This window comes from Suricata suricatta, chromosome 1 (genome assembly GCF_006229205.1).
Source record: "Suricata suricatta isolate VVHF042 chromosome 1, meerkat_22Aug2017_6uvM2_HiC, whole genome shotgun sequence".
Taxonomy (NCBI): domain Eukaryota; kingdom Metazoa; phylum Chordata; class Mammalia; order Carnivora; family Herpestidae; genus Suricata; species Suricata suricatta.
Genome location: NC_043700.1, coordinates 4,552,070 through 4,562,816, shown reverse-complemented (window position 1 = coordinate 4,562,816; position 10,747 = coordinate 4,552,070).

The window sequence follows — 10,747 nt, the reverse complement described above, 5'->3', positions numbered from 1 at the left end:
AATCAGTTATATATATAACTGATTACAGATAGGTCTGGAGGGTATAATGCGCATATGTACAAAATGTGTATGTATACATGTGTCTATATACATGTATATGTTAAATAGGAGTTTCCTATCTTTATGATATTGAGCCTAAGATCCCAAGCTAAAACAATAAGAACTTAAAACACTCATTTTTTTTAACATTTTTTTTGTTTTTATTTTATTTTGAGAGACAGAGAGTAAGCCAGGGAGGGGCAGAGAGAGAGGGAGACACATATTTGAAGCAGGCTCCAGGCTCTGAGCTGTCAGCACAGAGCCGAATGCGGGGCTTGAACCCACGGACTGTGAGATCATGACCTGAGCCGAAGTCGGACGCTTAACCAACTGAGCCACCCAGGTGCCCCAAAACACTCATTTTCTAAAGAAAACACAGGCAAGCTATGAAACGATCCCCTGGAGTAAGAGCCGAGAGGTGGATGAGTGGTCACCTTCTCACTCTCCTCCCCAGTATATACAGCAATGAAAACGGAGCAGTGAGGGGCAGCTGTTGTGACCTCGTCATTGGCTCCCAGTCCTTCGCAAAAGTCTCACTCACCATGTAACCTTAAGAGGCCCCAAGGAACCCTCAGTCAGGATTGGACACACATGCAGGGGGTGGCTGGAACCTTATGCTGATGATGTTCACCTTCCCGACACGGTGCCACTTCTGCGGTAGCAAGGGTTAGGGAGTTTTTGAGAGAGCTAGGCATGAACTCCTGAGCATGAGTGGGTGTGTGTACAGGACACAAGTGCCCACTCGGGTACAGCGATGTCAGAAGACACAGGTTGCCAGTGGCGCCTAAACAGAGTCTTGGCAGGATCATGGGTATATACCCCTGCACATCTGTTAGAAAGGCCCAGATAAAGAACGCTGACATCTCCAGGTGCTGGGGAGGCTACAGAGCAACAGGAACGCTCCCTCCCTGCTGGAGAGAATGCAAACTGGCGCAGCCCCTTTGGAAGACAGTGGGGCCACTGTTCACAAAAGTAAAAATATTCTTACTCTATGATCCAGTAATTCTACTCCTGAGTATTTACCTAAAGGGGTTGAAAATTTATGTCCACACAAAAACCTGTACACGAATGTTTATAGCAGCTTTATTCACAGTTTATTCCCAAGGTTGGAAACTACCAACATGACCTTCAGTAAGTGAATGAATAAACAAACTTTACTGTATCCAGACAATGGCATATTATTCAGCCCTTAAAGTAATGAGCTACCAAGCCATGAAAAGACATAGGGGAACTTGAAATGCATATACTAAGTGAAAGAAGCCAATCTGAAAAGGCTACATTCTATGTGATTCCAACTGTATGACATTCTGGAAAAGACAAAACTGTGGAGACAGTAAAAAGATCAATAGTTTCCAGAGGTTGTAGAGAGTGGGGAGTGGGGGGGGGGTTGGAGTGGGATAGAACACAGTGGGTTTTTAGGGCAGTGAAACTATTCCGTGTGGCATAATGATGGACACAGGCTGCCATCCATTTACCTTACCCACAGAATATAAAACACTAAGAGCGAATGGCAATGTAAACCGTGAACTCTGGGGGATAACGATGTGTCCATGTACATACATTATCGTAAAAATGCATCATCCCAGAGGGGACATTGTCAGTGGGAAAGCCACGCATGGTGGGGAGCAGGGAATGTATGGGAAATCTCGGTACCATCTCCTTAATTTTTCCATGAACTTCAATTGCTATAATAATGGTCTTTAAAAACAAAAGGGTCTCAGTATATAGTAGGTGTGGGGTAAGAATTGGGACAACCACAATATCTCTCTGTTCTGCTTGGCCCCGCCTGGAATGGAAGAAGACAGTTGAGTCAGAGGTTTCAGTATTAGCAAGAAGGTGGGCGATAAGGCATATAGTGCAGGTCTCTCTCAGAAGTCCTAGCACAAGTAGAATCACATAGGATTTGGGATAAATGAGGTGGGAATGTTTAGTGCTGAAGGGACCAACAGGAGATGAGGCTATCTCTGAGGGGTTGCTCTGTGCCTCACCGAACAGGGTAAGCGTGAGCTGAGTGTTACCCCAACGTAACTACATTCTGCCTTCTGGCTATTCACATCATCTCGGACCTGTTACTCATTTTATGAGTGAGTATCCAGAGCTCTATACTTTTTTTTTAAACAACACCTCCTTTAATAGAGCCAGGATCTGAACCCAAATATAATTCTCAATCATTATCCCAAACTGGGTCCCACAATAGGGGGCAATTTATCACTGAAAAAATTCCAAGCGTAAAATCTAGTTAATAAAATAAAGGTAGGCCTAGCACATATCTCTCTCACTAATAACTGAAGATGATGGCTACATTTGTATATGTGTAATCCATCACTGGTTATTCTGTCATCCCTGAGGGAGTTGGCCACATGGTTTTCTATAGTATGTGCTGGCTGAATCAAAGCACTCTGCTTGCAGTGATTTCCCACTGCCACTGACATTTATGTGATAATAAAGGGAAGGCGTAATCAGGTGATCAAAGGATTTTTCCCAGGACCCTAAACCTGAGATTCCAAGAAACCAAGCACAATTTAAATAATTGAATAAGAAATCTCTGTGGACTGGATTGCTTCCTCTAGAAAACTAACACATTCAATTCCTATTTAGAGAATTGAAATGTTGACTAAACTACTTCTCTTATTTTACGGTTAAGTTCATTCATACACCAGTAAACTAAGCTAAGGAATAAAGTGTTTTCCTGTTACATACATCCAAGGAGAAAATGGATGCAACAATTTTAAGTAGTTATTTTATGTCCAGCACAGTGATAGGCAGTTCACATATTATTAGGTGATATTTCCAAAACTCTTTCAGATGAATATTATTTTCATTTTGCGGATCAGAGAACTGAGAATCAGTGTCCACAGTCACACTGTTAGACATGAATATTAGGACATTTTGTAAAACTTTGTGTGATAAATTAGTTATCATTTCTGAAAACCAAGAAGAAAGTATTTAACCAGGTTTTTGAGATGTGTTGGGTAATTCCCAATTTTATGTATCAAGGTGAGAGAATGCTTCACTTCAGACTTCTGCATAGAAGTGTGTATTACTATTTGAGACAAATGGAATAGAACCCCAAATATCACTAATTGTTCATCCTTTAATTTTAGTTCAAGAAACACATTGAACATCTAATATGTATTACCATCCATTTGTTATTTTATTCACAAACCTTAGTGAGTACCTACTGTATGCTATAATGTATTATGCAGTAATGGTGATGCAGTAATGGTGGCATTTTCATTATTGAAAACTGACAAGTAGCCATTATGTGTGTAAAGTAATACATGTAAAATGGTAAGCAAAAGAGCAAGGAGAGGATAATGTGTGGAAAAAATAAAAAACATAAAAAATAGGGAAAGGATATCAACAAGTAATTTGCCCCAGTTTGAAATCCAAAAACATGAAAACATATTAAACTTAAAATTATTTGTTTTCAGATAAAAGCAAAATACAACAAAAGTACTATATCATACAATACGGATTGAACTGGCCAAAGCCCTCAGAGCTGGACAACGCCGAGTGTTGGAGAGGATTTGGGAAGGCTGGGCCCTCTGTGGGACTGCTGGGAATGTACAGGCCACCTTCCTGCCATGTTTGTTAAATGATCTGTTCTTAGATCTACTTCCCAAAAAACTCTTACAGAAGTCTGCAAGAGACATTTCCAGAGTGCCCATGGCAGAGGGACAGTACAACTGTCACCAGGAGGATGGGAACAGACCTCCATTCCCATGAATGTAGGAGTTGTGACAGTTGACTTTGTGGGTCAACTTGACTGGGTCCTGGGGTGCCAACACTAAACGTTACTTCTGCATGTGTCTGAGGGTATATTTGGGTGACCTTAGTATTTGGATGGGTGGGCTTGGTAAAATACCCTTCCCAGTGTGGGTCAGCATCATCCTATTCTTTGAGGTCCTGAATAGAACAAAATGTGGAGAACGGAGGAATTCTGTCTTTATTCTTCCTGTCCGGTTGCTTAAGCTGGGATGGGGATCTTCCCGATGCTCCTGGTCCTCAGGCCTTCTGATCCTGATTATAATCTCTATCTTCAGCTCCCCTGGTTCTCAGGCTTATGACTTTGAATGGAATTAGACCACCAGCTCACTTGGGTGTCTAGCTTGGAGGCAACTGATCATGGAATTCATGTAATAATCCATAACTACATGACTACATGACCAAAGTCCTTATAATGAATCTCTTTACACACACACACACACACACACACACACACACACACACACACCTTCTACTGATTGGTTCTATTTCTGTAGAGAATCCTAATACAGGAGTCTATAATGAGAGAGAAAGGAACTACAATAGAGAATGTGGGGAAAAGGCAATAAATAAATGACATAGAAAAGTGCCTAGCATGGATAAGTGATAATGTACTGTGAACTGAGTAAGATTAATTCCCACCTTAATAATTGAGATCAAAGAAGTAAACAAAAACCAACATTCTGTCCCAATGAATCCAATTAAAACTAATTTTAAAATAGTTTCAGTTACAATATTAACCAAGATTCTAAAGTAGTTAGGAATAAACACACATACATGTGTTAATATAATATATGGGTGTGTGTTTACATATGTATATGTGTACCATCTATTGATGACCATTAATTGGGGGGCCTGGGTGGCTCAGCTGGTTAAGCGTCTGGCTTTGGCTCAGGTCATGATCTCATGGTTTGTGGGTTCGAGCCCAATGTTGGGCTCTGTGCTGACAGCTGGCTCAGAGCCTGGAGCTTGCTTCAGATTCTGTGTTTCCCTCTCTCTATGACCCTCCCCTACTCATGCTGTCTCTCTCTGTCTCTCAAAAATAAATAAAAGACATAAAAAATAATAAAATAAAATAAGAGCAAAGATGCATTCTTTAGTTTTTTTTAATTATGAAAGGAGTCAGTAATGAAATTCTTCATTACTTCATTGAACCCATATGTTCAATGTTATTGCAGACACAAATCTTAATGTGGGTTTTTACCATTTTTCTTTGTCTCAATAATTTGATCTTAAGATTCAAGTTAGAAACCAAAGGATCAAAGATACTAAAGATACCTTTGAAGAAACATATGGTTGAAAACTTACTCTACCAGAACCTAGGACTTCAGACTCTGAGATTCAGTGCTGATAAAGACAGGCTGACTGGTGAAACAGAATAGGGAGTCCAGGAATAAACTCATACATACTAGGAAAGAAAGGGGTTTTCAGATCGGTCTGGAGGGGATGGTCTACCCAAGCCATGGTTTTGGACAGTGCATTATCTCTGTGGATAAATAGAAGTAGCGTATTAGATGGAATATTGGGGAAGAACCCAGACTCTACATGGATTCAAAACCCACTCTTCCCTATCATATGCTGTTTTCAGAAAGTTATTTTATCTTAGTATCTTATTTGTTTTTTTTTTTTTACTTTTTAAATGTTCTTTTATTTATTTTTGAGAGACAGGGAGAGACAGTGGGAATAGGGAAGGGTCAGAGAGAGAGGGTGACACAGAATCTGAAGCAGGCTCCAGGCTCTGAGCTAGCTGTCAGCACAGAGCCCGACACAGGGCTCGAACCCACGAACCGTGAAAAGGCAACCTACTGAATGAGAGAAGATATTCACAAATTATATCTTCCACAAGTGATTAATATCTACAATATATAAAGAACTTATACACTCAACACCAAGGAAACAAAAAACAAAACCAAAATTAATCTGATTAAAAAATAGGCAGAAGACCTGAATAGACTTTTTCCAAAGAAGTCATACAGATGGCCAATAGGTATGTGAAAAGATGCTCAACATCAGTAAATCATCAGATAAATATAGGTTAAAACCACAATGAGATATTATATTACACCTGTCAGAGCTGAAGCCAGACGCTTAACCAACTGAGCCACCCAGGCTCCCCTCTTAGTATCTTATTTGTAAAATGGACTTAAGGATAGCCTAACTCCTAGGGTTAGGGGGATTCAATGTCATCACAGTAAAAGTGCATATAATACTTTTAACAGATACTTGTTAGCTACTATACTCATTATAAATCCAATTGCAGAATTAGGATTAATTTGCTCATTATTGCAAAACTACCATGTACCAGGTGGTGATTTTGAGTAGTGGTCATAAAGTAGTATGGAAAGCAGAAATAAATCCTGCCTGCATAGAACCCTCAGTCTTGGGGAAGGAGATTAATTTTACTCTCAGTTGTCACCTCTTTGCCTTGTTGTGGACAAGCCACTAAAAATGGGACATTCACTCCACACCATTTCATCTTCCACCTCTTGTCTAAAATATGCCTACAGTTTTCAGCTTCCAGCACCCGCAGATTTATGGTGTTATTGCTCCTATACAATATGTATAGCGGTCCTTTCCATGAGAAACTCTTTATAGGGCTCTCTTTATCCAGGGCAGAAGTAAAAATCTATCCCGTAATATCTAATGCCATTGATTGCAAATATTTTCATTTGTGCAAGTAGCATATTATGTTTTTTTCCAAAAACCTTGAAACATTTATGTTCCTGTTTATAGTTTCCATTCCTTCTTTGATTTTTAAACATGTAAGAACTGACCCTTATTCCCATTATGGTACAGTGTGTGTGTGTGTGTGTGTACTTTATTTGTGGCAATCCCTGAATCCAGGATTGTAGGTATATTCTAGAGGGGGGGATTTACACGTACTTCTGTTAGGCACCAGTTAAAATATTCATAGCCTATGGTTTTCCTTCTATACTGGTAGTGTTCATTATGCCTGCAAATCCATGTGGATTCACCTGTGAGTACAGATCCCCACACCAGAAAATTATTGCTTTACAAATTACAAAGGTCAAGATGCATTATTTCTGTTTTCTTCTGTGCATCAACTTTATATTTCCATTGGCTAAGTTTTGCACTCCCAACTATATAGAGAGTCTTCTATTAAAATTACCATATTTTACTAAGTATGGACTTTGCCTTTGGAGGGGCTTCTGATCCACTCAGGTTTTCAAAAGGGGAACCTTGTGATCCTTGAGCACATCAGTACTCCCAGGGAAATTAAAGATGCACACAAAACAGATGAAAAACACTTATAGTACATATTTACATCTACCTATTCTGTATTTCTGCTTTCATTTATTTTTAGTCACTCAATTTTCACCAACTTAGTAATGCAACTTAAAATACAATATTTATGTAAGAAATGTAACGTTTCTAGCATATCTCAGTAGAAATATTGTTTAAGATAATAATATCTGGAAATCTCACTGGAAATTTAAGTCTTCATGTTAATTTCAAATTTCTTAGTTCTCATTGAAGTTATAATCTTATTCAAATTTAATATTTTAATATTATTTAAGAATTACTGATATAAAATCCAAAGTTATTCAGTACCTCTGTTACAACCCCAACCCATAAGGTGAATTTAAAATTTATTAATTCTGATCACTTTCATCTTCTATGTTATTTTTGTCCAATGATTTGCTTCTCTCTGATTTTTCCTATCCCCTTATATTAGATATCATCATCTCTCTACTCAATATCTCTTTGTCCTTTTTCCCTTATTGCTTTAAAAGTTTATCTTACAGAAATATGTTGGCCATAATCTATTTTCTGAATCACCTTTACTTCTGTCTTTGTTTGGATTCTTGTTTTATAAGTTGTAGAATTCCTATTTAGATGCCATTATTCCATACATTCCATATTAGTATAATGTTGAGAAGGCTGTGTCAGCCTAATTTTTAAAACTCTTTTTACTTTATTTTTTTAGAGACATTTTAAGGTAACAGCAAAATTGAGAGGAAAGTCCAGAGAATTCCCATAGGCCCCCACCCCTACATATGGACAACCTCTCCCATAATCAATATCCCTACCAGAGTGGGACATCCGTTATAATCACTGAGCCTGCAGTGACACACCATTGTCACTCTGAGTCTGTAGTATATATCACAGGTCACTCTGGGCGCTGGGCATCGTGTGAGTTTGGACAAATGTATAATGTGCATTCCATCATTATGGTCTCGGAGCATTTTACTGCCCCCAAATCTTATCTTCTCCACTTATTTATCCTTCTCTCCCCTTTAATTTCTGCCAACCATGCATTTTATTTTGAACACCCTCCATACCTTGCCTGTTTCCAGAATATCATATGGTTGGAATTATAAATTTGTAGCCATTTTAGTTGGCTTCTCTCATTTAGTAATCTGCATTTAAGACGCTCCATGTCTTTTCATGGTTTAATAGCTTATTTCTTTTTAATTTATCCATTCACTTACTGAAGTAAATTTTGGTTGCTTCCAAATTTTGGCAATTATGATTAAAACTGCTATAAACGTCCATACTTGTGGACATAAGTGTTCAGTTCCTTTGGGTAAAAACCAAAGAGTGCAATTAGTCATTTTGGTGAAAGTAGGTTTAGTTTTCTAAGAAACTACCAAACTCTTTTCAAAGTGACTGTACCATTTTGCATTCCACCAGTAATGAATGGGGTCTTAATTACCCACATCTTCATCCAGTTTTGTGTTGCCTGTGTTCTAGATTTTGGCCAGTATAATATGTATGTAATGGTATTTTGTTGTTTTAATTTTTATTTCCCTCATGACATATGTTGTGGATATTATTATTATTATTATTATTATTATTATTATTATTTTTAAAGGACAGTTGACATCAGTGTTATATCCATTTTGGGTATATAACATTGTGAGATGATAATTCTCTACATTACCCAGTGGTCACCATGGAAGTTATTTACCATCTGTCGCTGTACAAGTTATCACAGTATTCTTGACTATGTTCCCTATGCTGTACTTTTCCTCCCTGTGACTTACTTGATAAATGAAAATTTTACCTCTTAGTCCCCTTCACCTATTTTGCCCATCCTGTTTTAAGAATTTGTTGTTTATTTTTGATGTCTTTTATCAGATGTGTCTTTTGCAAATAATACATTCCAGTTTTTGGCTTGTCTTCTCATTTTCTTCACATTGTCTTTTTTCAGACTGTAAGGTTTTTTTTTAAATAAAATTGAACTTATCAGTTATTCCTTTCATGGATGATGCCTTTGGTATTATATCTATGAACTCATTGCTGTATGCAGGGCTTTGCTAGGTTTTCTCCTATATTATCTTTTCATAATTTTATACTTTTGCATTTTGCTTTTATGGCTTTGATTCATTTTGAATTAATTTTTGTGAAAAGTGTAAACTTTGTGTCTACATTCTTTCTTTTTCCTATTTTTCTTTTTCGTTCATTCTTTTGTTTATTCTTTCACCAGTATCACACTAACTAGATTACTGTGGCTTTTCAGTAAGTCTTGAAGTCAGATATGGGTAGTCATCCAAATTAGTTTTTCTCCTTTAATATTTTGTTGGTTATCCTGACTATCTTGACTCTCTATGTAAACTTGAGAATCTTTTTGACAAGCTCCACAAAATAATTTGCTGGAATTTTTACTGGAATTGCATTTAATTTCTAGATCAATTCAGAAAGAACTGACATCTTGACATATTGAGTTCTTTTATCCAAAAAAGTGGACATCATTTATTTAGTTACTACTGATTTTGTTCATTAAAGTTTTAGTCATATAGAGCTCATACAAATTTTGTTAGACTTATGACTAAGTGTGTCAGGGTTTTGGTGCTAATGTAAATGGTATTGAATTTTTAATTTTGATTTCCACTTATTCATTGTTGGCATATTGGGATGACATTGACTTTTCTGTATTAATCTTGTATCCTCCAACCTTGCTATAATTGTTTATTGTTTCCAGAGACTTTTTATTGTTGTTGATTCTTTCTGCATAATGATCATGTCATCTGCAAATAAAGTAAATTTTCTTTCTTCCTTCCTATTCTGTGTAACTTTAATGTTTTTATCTTTTTTATCCCACTAGCTGGTTCTTCCAATGTCATGTTGAAAAGGAATGATGAGAGGAAAGACCCTTGCCTTGTGCCTCATTTTAGCGGGAAAATTTCAAGTTTCTTCCCATCAAGTATGATGTTAGCTGTCAGTTTTTGTAAATTTTCTTCATCAAGTTGAGGAGTTTTCCTTCTACTCTGAGTGTGAAAAGTATTTAAATAAGGAGGTCATTATACAGGGATGGCTCTAATGCCTGTGTAAACAAACCAAAGCGTAAGTCAGGTCACTGCACTAGAAAATGAGAAAGTGAAACTTAAGAGCAGCCAGTCACAAACAGCCAACAAGGCTTGGCCAAATAAGGCAACTGTTTAGGGTATATACACTCTATGCCCTATAACAATAATAGTTGCTGTTATTATGGTTACGATGATGCTTATTATTATTAGATTTACTTCAGTGTGTTGTCTCTAGCACCTTGTCTTTGGCTCTTGTCACTGGATCACTCCTAACCACCTTTGCTTTTGCATTATACAGTTTGAATCAATGTACCCTCAAGTGAATCCTTGAAAAAAAATTGAATATGCCTCAGTTTACTTTCTAATGTTAGCTTACTAAGATTTTTATTATGAGTCGATATTAGATTGTGCCAAATCCCTTTCCTGTATCGATTGATATGATCATGTGACTTTTCTATTCCTATTTACATGATGGATTACATTAATTGATTTTAGAATATTGACCCAGGCTTGAATACCTGGTATAAATTCCACCTAGTTGGATGTATAATTCTTTTTATACATTATTGGATTTAATTTGCTAACTTTTTATACAGTATTTTTGCATCCACATTTATGAGAGATACTAGTCTTTAGTTTTCATTTCTTATAATGGCTATTCCTGGTTT